Source organism: Aulonocara sp. 'chitande type north' Nkhata Bay, linkage group LG15, assembly GCF_057382095.1.
Source record: "Aulonocara sp. 'chitande type north' Nkhata Bay isolate Kocher_YH1m ecotype deep benthic linkage group LG15, A_spYH_male_GT1.1, whole genome shotgun sequence".
Classification (NCBI taxonomy): domain Eukaryota; kingdom Metazoa; phylum Chordata; class Actinopteri; order Cichliformes; family Cichlidae; genus Aulonocara; species Aulonocara sp. 'chitande type north' Nkhata Bay.
In genome coordinates this window covers 32,679,765-32,692,072 of record NC_141358.1, presented here as the reverse complement: position 1 = coordinate 32,692,072, position 12,308 = coordinate 32,679,765, and positions in this window count along the sequence as shown.

The following is a 12,308-nucleotide window of genomic DNA, read 5'->3' as shown; positions in this document are numbered from 1 at the left end:
TGCAGTTGGTGATTTCTTAAATCATTCTATTAGCATGCCAGAGCTGCACTGCTGCATTTTTGCTGAGGCATTCTGTTTCATTTAAGCAAGTTTGATCCAGGACCCTTTTTTTCTACCTCACATTGTGAAATTAATTATTAATATGTAATACTCTTTTGATTCACTTATCAATTTTAAAGGACAAACATAATCTAGAGTAGGCTCTTTCTGCCAGCTCTTACCCCTGAGGACAGAGTCAGACTAGTAGAAAGTAATAAAAGAAACTAAGCAGTAATGTTCCTGAAATAATTTCATACAAACAAAACTTAAGCTGATGAGACCTGAATGGCTGCTGTTCCAAGGAATCCAAAGGAATAGTGGATTGTTTATTATTTCTAAGTGCACTGGCATTTAATGTCTACATCCTTCATAAAGAAATATAACACATACAAGGTGGTGTATATTAAAGGGGGGAAAAGCAAAAGGAAATTATACCCACATGAGTACTTTGCGGTATCAACATTTTAGGGTGTTACATGTCACGATGAGTGGCACTGCTGTTTTTCTGTTGCTCTTGTTTTTCAGGTGTCAAACTTCCACCTATTGGCCCATTCACAGTTAATTGGCACATGTGTATTGGCTGATCTCGACACTGTAAGCCAATCCCCTGCCATGGATCATTACAAAAGGGCAGCTTCCTAGCCAGCTAGGCCTGCTGTGAAGTGGTTGGCAGTTGTCGGGTGGAAGCAGCACGTGGAGGTTTTGTGGATTATCGGAAGACTGTTTGAGTGGATTGTTTAGTTTTGGCTTTGGAATACAGATTTGGATCACGGATTTTGGCGATTGGCATAAGTTGGTGTGTGACTGGACTAGAATGGCACACAGGTAGAGGACGATGATGACATGGATTTAGGAGACTGGAAGCCGGTTATAGGACAGGGTCAGGTAGAGGAAGAAGAGTAAGAGAGGATGGGAGTATGTTAGGAACTCAGAGTAGCAAACAAAGTTTATAGGGGAATATCTCAGATGACGGGGGTGTAATTCAGAAAAAGATTGTCAGAGAAGAGTTTAAAATAATATAGAGATTTACGCTGGAGGATAAGGGAGTGCAATTAAGCCTGATAGTTTTATCAAGACAGCTGAAAAAGAAGTTTGGAGATGTAACACTAGCTAAAGTACTAAGAGATGGAAGTTTGTTCATAGCCATTAAGACGGAAGCGCAGAAAAATAAAGTGTTAAATTGTGAGAGTACTTGCAAAAAGTGTGTCAGAGAAAGGAAAACATTGGGGGAGTTTAAGGTGGTGTGGGGAGTAATCAAAGGTACCAGTAGAGGGAGATCTAGAAAAAAAAAAAATCACACAAAGTATTTCTGGCAGTGATGTCAGCAGGATTAAAAGACTGCTGAGAACAGTCAGTGGGGAAAGAGTTGATAGACTGTCTGTAATGCTGGAATTCCAAGAACCGTTTCTTCCAGGTTCCTCTGTTAAAATAGGGTGCATGAGTTTTGTTGAGTTTGGACTTTGTTATTAAAGGGTATGAGAGTGTTTGAAGTGGTAGAAGGAAGGGTAGAGGAGGAGGTTGTGTTATATTTATGAAACAAAGAATTTAGTATAGAGCTTTGGGAGAAGGAACACAGTTGGAGTATACTGTAGTTGAAACTTGGACAGAAAATGGAAGCATCAAGAACTTGGGGTACACTTAGGGGGGAAAGTAATTTGGTGTGGGACTTTAATGCTCATAGAACATTATGGGGAGATTACAAAGACCAAAATGAAGCAGTAATTGAAGAGTTAATGGAAGTTAAAAATTTGCTATGCCTAAATGATGGAAGCAGTACAAGAATCAGTACTAGGGATGGTACATAATCACCAATTGATCTCACATTAGTATCAGATTCATTGGCGGGTGTTTGTTCATGGCAGGTAGTCAAAGAGATAATGATGGGGAGTGACCACTATCTGGCATGGACTGAGACAGAACTGAAAATAGAGAGGCATGGTACAAGAGGTGTGCAGAAATGGTGTTTTGGGTATAATACTGGATAAATATGGGTATCCAGTATTAAATGATGTCAAAGTTATAGCAGTGATATCACAGTCTGGCAGAGGCAGACTATATGGAGTGACGAAGAGCACCCATAATGCAGACACGATGGAACGAGGACGAAAACTTGAATATTTAAAGAAAGTGAGCCGTTTATTAAGGCTGGTAAAACATTACAAAACACAAGGCAGAGGCGAAGCTAAACAATGACCTAAACTGGGGAAACTAAAGATAAACTTTAAAAAAAAAAAAAAAAAACATGAACCCTGACGTGGATCCAAAGTTACCTGGAACCTGGAAACGTGGCACAAAGGACAACAGACAACCTGACATTGAACATAGGAGGACAGAGGACTTAAGTACACAGAGGGATAATGAGGGGATGGAGAACAGGTGGGAACACAGCTAGGACAAATCAGACCCAACGAGACAAGGGGAAGAAAAACTAGACACAGTGCACATAGGACAGGGACTTTCACAATAAAACAGGAAACAGCATGGAACACAGACATGACAATGTGAACTTGACAACATGGACAAGAAGACAAGAAACATGACAGACTAACACAGAAGACCAAAGTGAAACATAACTGAACTAAACTAAACTTAGGGCAACCAAAAAATAATCCTATTATACAACATAATTAAAGGGCTAACTTAAAAATTCAAAATGTAAACAAAATGCTGGGTCAGAGACCCGGGATAGTGATAAATGAAATTCACAGCTTAAATAATATTAGTAAAGAAGGTCAAAGGGGAAGAGAAATGACAATTGCAGAAAATCAGAAAATAGGGGGATACTGCAGCAAGTAGACAACACAAATGATGCATTGAATACTCCGTTTACAAAGACAGAATAAGCATATGATATGATGTGGAAAGAAGGTCTAATAATTAAAATTAGGGAAATGGGTATAAATAGTCGACTGTTCAGATGGATTAAGGATTTTATTTTGGTTGGAAGACTGAGCTATTCAGGAAGTTTGCCAATAGAAAATGGAACGCCACAAGGAAGCATAGTGAGCATATTATTGTTTTCATTGCTGATAAATGATGTGTTTAACAACATTGTGGGTGTGGGTGTGATAGCAACCATTCCCCAACTCTCTGTGAATGGTACTCATGTTCATTGATCAATGGCCTTTGATCAGTGGTCGTTGATCAATGGTCATGACAATTTGCATATTAATGATCAAGGAACTGACCTCACAGCCCATTGTTCATTCAGTGAGCTGGTTTCAGTCAATGTCATTTTCTACTGATTCAGATTTGGGAAGGTCAACAAAGGCCACTGAACTCACTCTTGCACTCATGAACCCACTTTGTCATGACTTTTGCTTTTTCTACATATGGAGCATTACTCTGATCGAAGTAGACATCAGAGGTATAAACAGCAACAATAATGACTCTGGCTGTGGAATTCTAAATATTAGATTTTAACATTTTTTTTTTACTTTACTCCCAAGTCTGTTTTGAGACTGCATACAAGTCATTTTTCATGTCCACAAACAAGTCCACAACCCCTTTATCCCCATTTGCACAATTCATTGTGTCAAAATTTAAAAGACACTGGAGAGGCAGCCTATGGAATCTCCAACCATTGAGACGATTTAGGGCACATATTGGCAAGTGTTTCACTTTAAGTGAACAACCTAATTCATTTGAATAGATGTGATAAGGTGCCCCAGCAAAGTTGCTCTTTATGTGGTTCAAAAACACCACTGCTACACTAGTGATGACACCCATGCTGGACTGTAGAGGGCTTTCAATGCCATTACTGCACAAAATAATTAGGAATTTGTTCAATCACAGGTCCCAGAGAGACACCCATTTCCCCAGAGAGGTAAAAGTGACCTTCTACTTACAGGACGGTCGGCTTAAACAGGAGGTTGCCCTTCATCATGCTGTCTCACATTCTGAGAATGTATTATATGTCCGTACTATTTAGTGCCTTCCATGATGCATTAGAAGTAAAGTGACTACAATGTTCATCTCTAGAGAGGACTGAATCCCTGTGCCAGAGACCAAAGTGATAATTCACTTCTGAAGCCATTTTAGCAAATACTACATTATTAGGCTGAAAAGATTGCTATGTCCGTCTTTGGGTCCAATGCACCTAGACAATTACAAAAGTAAGCCATGCATATCAGTCATGCGCTGGCTAGAAATAAAACCCAGCCATTGCTTTTCTCATGATGCATCCATATAAGCTTGTTTGGGAAATTGGATACTGTGGCAATCATTTATTACTCATCACTCATCTCTCTCTCTATCTCATTATAGACAGGTGTCACCTTTCATTTGTAAAAATCTTCATTTTTTTTTCCTACTTCCTAACAAGGATGAACACAAGCAGAGTAATCTGTGATGGAATTCAAAATCTAGCCTGACAAAACACAAAACACTTATTTGTGTTTTTTCCCCACACTCTGCATGTTAACAGCAAAGAGAAAGGTAGAGAGAATTTTTTCCCTGAGTGAATGATTGATTGAGTGAATGACAAGAGTATGATTGCTTCAAAAATATTGCTTTCTCCATGTGCTTGGTCCACTTTTAATACACAGGACCACTTGCTTCTGAACTTGGCCTATGTAAGACAAATGAAAACCTGAATCTTGCTTTTTCAGTGATACAATAAACATACTTGCTATTCATTAATGAGATATTTCATTTTTTAAGTGTGTTAAAATTTTAAGTGTTAAAATTTTGATACCTTCACAAAAGAAAAAATAAGGACATTCGCAATGTTTTGCCTTCCCCTGACACCCTCTTAGATCCATAGAGGTGGGTATCCAGTTCTGTGGTTTTGTCAGTCAGGTCAGGCAGCTCTATGGCAGTGTGTAAGCATTTGCATTATTTTGTCCAAAGGTAATCTTAAATGTCAGCTGCTAAGATGCTCTGCTTCAAATTTTGAAAAAGTAGCTGCAAGCTAATGGCCCTGCACCAGTGGTGGTGAGGCCCACTAAGGAGAAGAAGAATGAGCCAAGTACTGCAACATCTAGTTTTGAATTTGTCTCAGACCTTTGTTTAAATAAGTTTGGATCAATATAAATTGTGACTCTGTCTATTTTAGGAAACAAAGATAGCTAAAGTAGTTAGTAGTTAGAACTGGTTTAATAACAGTGCATTTATTTACTGTGAAGCAAAGGTCAACTAGAAAAATTTGCATTTCCTGCGAAAATGCTGTGTGGATGCCTTAACGCTGAAGATGTCTGCTGAAAAAAGCTGAAAAAATTGAAAAAAAAAAAAGCAAAAAATGTTGCTCTGAGCAGGATTCGAACCTGGCCCTTCTGGTACTCAAGGCAGGTTCTCATCTCACTGCGTCAACATCTTTCTGACAAAGAAGAGGTGGAGAGACTGATAATTGTGCTGAAATGAGCAGAAGAGGCTGAGAATTGTGCTGATAAGAGGTGAATAAGAAGAATTTCTGCTGAAAAGAGTTGAATGAGCAGAATTTCTGCTGAAAAGAGTTGAATGAGCAGAAATCTGCTGAAAAGAGGTTTTTTGCTGAAAACAGCTTAAAAAGCTTGGATTTGTGCTGAAAACAGCAGAAAAAACTGAAAATTGTGCTGATAAGCGGTGAAAAAGCTGAAATTTGTGTTGAAAAGAGTTAAAAAAGTTTAACTGGTAAGTGAAAGAAATGTTGCCACAACCTGGATTTGAACCCGGGCCTCCTACTCTGAGAACGGCTGCTTATCTCACTGAGCTAAAACATGGCTCAGCCAAGCAAGCAAAACTTGTGATCACACTGATAATGTGGTCCCATTCAGCAAAATGGGCCAAAAAATGACATAAAAAGCTTAATATCTGAAAAAGTATAAAAGTTATGACTACCAAAAGTCATAGCAGGCATCAGGAGAAAGAGCTGAACAGTTTAGAGTTTGAATGGTGAAAAACGGCTGAAAACTGAGGGAGTAGTTAAGCGGCAAAGAAAGTGGCAACTTGAAGAATAACTAGAAAAATTTGCATTTCCTGCGAAAATGCTGTGTGGATGCCTTAACGCTGAAGATGTCTGCTGAAAAAAGCTGAAAAAGTTGAAAAAAAAACAAAACATTGCCCTGAGCAGGATTTGAACCTGGCCCTTCTGGTCTAAAGGCGGCGATTCACCTCAGTGCACCAAACTCATTCACACAAAGAAGAGGTGGAGAGAGTGACAATTGTGGTGAAATTAGCAGAAGCTGCTTAGAATTGTGCTGATAAGAGGTGAAAAAGATAAACATTTGGCAGAAAAGAGGTGAATCAGAAGAATTTCTGCTGAAAAGAGGCAAAGAAGCAAAAAGATGAGCTGAAAAGAGGTGTAGAAGCAGAAGTGCTTGCTGAAGATGGCTGTATGTGTAATGACACACTGGAGAGCAGTGACACACAAGAAAGCAGAGCGCATGCAAGCAGGGAACATGTGTAGCAACTGTCACAGGTAGGATTCAAACCTCTGCCACCGGGTCTCACGGCAGATGCCCTACCCTCTGAGCGAAATGAGCTCTGGTCACAAGCAAAGATATGATGAGAGGGACAATGTGCACTGTGGAGCAGAAGCTCAAATTAGCAGAAAAGAGGTGAAGAGGAAGAACTTTGTTGTGAAATGAGGTAAAGAAACTGAAATTTGTGCTTAAAAAAAGTGAAAAAGCTGAACTCTGAAATCCTGCTAAAACAGCAGAAGAGGCTGATATTTTTCAGCTACTCATTGAGCCAAACTGGTTCTCACGTAACTGAAAAAAGGTGGAAAAGCTTACAATTCTAATGAAAACAGCAGAAGAGGCTGAGATTTGTGCTGATAAGAGGTGAAAATGCTGAACCAATCAGAGGTACTGCTTCTGTCTGCTTCATCAGGCTGTGTACTTGTATGTATTTCTGCCATAGACTGTTAACAAGAATCTGAGGTCCATATTAGAAAAGCTGCTAAAATCATAAAACTTTGCAGAATTGTAATAAATTATCAATATGAATTACCGGTCTGTGATAGTGTATAAATTTGTACTCAAAAACTAGGTGGGATAGAAGCATAATTCTTGCACTGGGTGAATCAGCGGACTTTGGTGTACTTTGACTGCGATTTACATAGCTCTTTGTATCTCCGTGGCGGAGACATGACGAGAGAAGAAATGGCTTAATTTTCGGAGTTTGAAAAATGAGAGGAGGACAGATTTCCACCCCTCAAACATGTTTTTGCAGAAACACTGTAATTTCGCTTAAATAGTATGAAATAGCAGTAATACTATGATTTGGCAGAAATACTACTTTTTAGAACAAATACTATTGTACAGAATGGTGTACGTCAGTTTAATGCTGGGTGGTGCTACAATAGTAACTATCCTCGGTCAGAAGGAGAGGCTGACATCCAGGGATTAGATTACCACAGGTGGAGTTTATTGGCGGTCAGATGGATGGTAGAGGGAGGCATGGCATACAGTAGGAGGATGTGGAGAGGTGATATGGTGTGGTTTCTATGATTAAGAAAACTGGCAACAAATTCCTCCACTACAAATCAGTCTGATACCACTTCTTACAGGGTTCAAGTTTACTAAGGCACTACCCAAAAGGCGCCACAAGAGGGCACTCCAACACAAGAGATGACCTATTTACACTGTAAACACCCCCTACTTAGCCACTACATACTACAGTGATATTACAGTATACAAATTCACACAAATACTATGATTTGGCAGAAATACTATGACTTAGTAGTAATACTATAACATAACAGTTCAATGTTCTTGCACAAATACCACAATATGGCAGAAATACTATGTTTTAGCATAAATACTGTGATTTAGTATAAATACTACGATTTGGCACACATACTATATTCCGCAGATACACTATAACATAACAGATATTCTACGACTTAGTAGTAATACTATAACATAACAGAATTATTAATTGGGCACAAATACCACAATTTGGCAAAAATACTATGATTGGGTACAACTACTATGGTTTGGCAATAATACTGCATTTTAACACAACTACTGAGATTTGATTGAAATACTATGATTTTGAAGAAATACTATTACTCCATACAAATACGATGCTTTGGGACAAATACTATGTTTTGGTTCTAATACTATGATGTGCAACAAATACTATGATTTGGCACAAGTACTATGATTTAGTACAAATACTATGATTTGGCAGAAATACTATGCCTTAGTAGTAATACTATAACATAAGAGATATACTATGGTTTTGCAGACATACTATGTTTTTGCACAAATACCATGATTTGGAACAAATGCTATGATTTAGCAGAAATACTATGATTGGGTACAAATACTATGATTTGGCAATAATACTGCATTTTAACAACAACTACTGAGATTTGATTGAAATACTATGACTCCATACAAATACGATGCTTTGGCACAAATACTATGATTTGGCAGAAATACTATGACTTAGTAGTAATACTATAACATAACAGATTTCCTAAAAAAAACTATGAAATTGCAGTAATTCTATGACTTGGCAGAGATACTACGTTTTAGCACAAATACTATAACAACGCAGAAATACTATGACTTAGTAGTAATACTATAACATAACAGTTCAATGTTCTTGCACAAATGCCACAATATGGCAGAAATACTATGTTTTAGCACAAATACTGTGATTTGGTATAAATACTACGATTTGGCACAAATACTATATTCCGCAGATACACTATAACATAACAGATATTCTACGACTTAGTAGTAATACTATAACATAACAGAATTATTAATTGGGCACAAATACCACGATTTGGCAAAAATACCATGATTCGGCACAAATACGATGACATGGCAAAAATACTATGATTGGGTACAACTACTATGATTTGGCAATAATACTGCATTTTAACACAACTACTGAGATTTGATTGAAATACTATGATTTAGAAGAAATACTATTACTCCATACAAATATGATGCTTTGGGACAAATACTATGTTTTGGTTCTAATACTATGATGTGCAACAAATACTATGATTTGGCACAAGTACTATGATTTAGTACAAATACTATGATTTGGCAGAAATACTATGCCTTAGTAGTAATACTATGATTGGGTACAAATACCATGATTTGGCACAAATGCTATGATTTAGCAGAAATACTATGATTGGGTACAAATACTATGATTTGGCAATAATACTGCGTTTTAACAACAACTACTGAGATTTGATTGAAATACTATGATTTAGAAGAAATACTATGACTCCATACAAATACGATGCTTTGGCACAAATACTATCATTTGGCAGAAATACTATGACTTAATAGTAATACTATAAAATAACAGATTTCCTAAAAAAACGATGAAATTGCAGTAATTCTATGACTTGGCAGAGATACTACGTTTTAGCACAAATACTATAACAACGCAGAAATACTATGACTTAGTAGTAATACTATAACATAACAGTTCAATGTTCTTGCACAAATACCACAATATGGCAGAAATACTATGTTTTACCACAAATACTGTGATTTGGTATAAATACTATGATTTTGCACACATACTATATTCCGCAGATACACTATAACATAACAGATATTCTACGACTTAGTAGTAATACTATAACATAACATAATTATTAATTGGGCACAAATACCACGATTTGGCAAAAATACCATGATTCAGCATAAATATGATGATTTGGCAAAAATACTATGATTGGGTACAAATACTATGATTTGGCAATAATACTGCATTTTAACACAACTACTGAGATTTGACTGAAATACTATGATTTAGAAGAAATACTATTACTCCATACAAATACGATGCTTTGGGACAAATACTATGTTTTGGTTCCAATACTATGATGTGCAACAAATACTATGATTTAGCACAAGTACTATGATTTAGTACAAATACTATGAATTGGCAGAAATACTGTGACTTAGTAGTAATACTATAAAATAACAGATATACTGTGATTTTGCAGACATAGTATATTTTTGTACATATACTATGATTTGGCACAAGTACTATGATTTAGTACAAATACTCTGATTTGGCAGAAGTACTATCTTTTGGTAGAAATTCCTGCTAAAAGGCACTATTTCTGCGTTTTAGCAGAAACACTGTAATTTGGCATAAATACTATGATTTGGGATAAATGCTATGATTTGGCACATATAATATATTCAGCACATATATTATAAAATAACAGAAATGTTTGGCCCCAAAACCATGATTTTGCACAAATACCATGATTTTGCAAAAATACTATGAATTGGCAGAAATACTATGATTTAGCAGAAGTACTAAGATGTAGTAGAAGTACTTTGCTTTAGCAGAAATACTATGATTGAGGAGTAATACCTAAACATAGGAGAAATATTGATACACAGACACACATACACAGACAGTAAAGGGAACAGGAGCTGTGGAGAGTCTGGGCTTGGTATATGTAGGTCAGTTAAATTAGCTGCACCTGCTGTAGTCAGCCCTTACACACACAGACACAGAGAGAGGTGTGAGTTTTCTTCAGTGTATTTCTGACATTCAGGATTCCCCTCGAACAAATGGCCATAATTTCCTAACCGTAGAGGCTAGAACGGTCATTCAGGCATCGTTTTATTCAGAAGAGATGGGGGAATCTTCAGGTCTTCATAATTCAGAGATAAAACATAAATTATTAAAGATATATGACTTGTAATACACTGTAACTGAGTAGAGGCGAAGCAAAAACTGCCTTGACTTGCGCTCAAACAACCTTTGGTAACTCTAAATCTATATGGAGCATCAAAATCATTCTTTCACCGTAAGAAACAGCAGGCTTTGGTGAACAGTCATGGAAATTTTCAGGGCTCTGTGGAAATCCATCAAAAAGATATGACGAGAGAAAAAAGTGGTTCATTTCCAGAGATTGAAATCTGATGAAATCTGAGCGAGGGACAAATTTCCTACCCTCAAACAAGTCCAACTCATTTCAGAATGGTAATAGGTGAGAAAGAAATTCTTGAATTGTGAGCGTCAGGAGTGTCTGAACATATACGGGGACAAGCCTCATGTCTTAACTTCGCTTCGTTAAGGAGATATGACAATTTGAAAATGCCTCTCATTAGAGAAATCCAGCGGTGATTTTGAACAAACTCTCCATTGAGTTTATATGGAGAGTTTTCTGACTTTGTGTTACTCTGAGGAGATTTGGAAAATATCTATGAGTCCCACAACAATGATAGTGACATTTTCTGAAAGCCAGCAAAAATACCTACGTTTTGATGTATAATTTGTGGGGCTTGAGTGAAAATTGAGCGAGTAGCAAGAAGTTGTTTGGACATGAAGAGAAAATTCAAACAGTTTCACTGTCCCCTCTGAGTTAATTGCATAGCAACCATAGCAACGCATGTATTTTCTGAAAAATCACAATTTTGCAACTGAAAACTCAAAGAGGGATAAGATTAAAACGGTAGAAGATCTGAAAAAGCTGAATCATACAGGAATAGCCAAATCATTTGAGAACATTTTAAAGTTTGAATGGAGTTTCTAGGTGAAAGTATGAGGCAGTAGTTAAGTTTCAAAGACAAGAAAGTTTTAGCAGAATTGTGGAAGTTTCCCATTCATTTCAATGGGACAAATTAAAGGAAAAAAGTGTAATATTTTAAAAAGTATAATAGTAATAAACACCAAAAGTCATAGCCGGCATTAGCAGAAAGAGCAGAACAGTTTAGAGTTTGAACGGTGAAAATAGCACAAAAATTGTGGAAGTAGATCCACGGCAAAAAGTGTACGGAAACACCCGGAATAATAATAAAGAAGAAAGAGAAACAGGATCTCAATAGTGTGGATGCCTATTAAGGCATCCACACAATAAAGGATAAAGAATAAAGAGAAACAGGAACACAATAGTATCCACACAATTATGATAACAACAGTGATTGTGAGTTGTGGTCCAGGGCTCCAATATTCACAAAAATCAAAGAAACTCTTCTTCACGGGAGTTCTAAACCCTTTACCTTTTAGGCTTCAGCTCACCACAACTGTGAATTTGATAAGTGGAAAAAGATTGCTGACTCTTGGTGGCGCTGTCGCTTGGTGTTCGCTCTCTCTGCGGTAGAGTATCACTTCCTGTTCCTGCTCAAACACAGTGGTGTTTTTGAGTAGCTTTTCTGCTTAGCAATTTAATTAAAAACTTTTAGATACATTCTTTTTTCATAGTATAATCTTCACGTGCTTCTTCCGAAGCACACTTTCTATGTAATCACTACCTAATTTATAGCCAAAGTATTCACTCACCATGTCTTTACTGTTTCGCTAGCTTAGCTTAGCACGTAGCCGACTCGCTAGCACCATGGCTA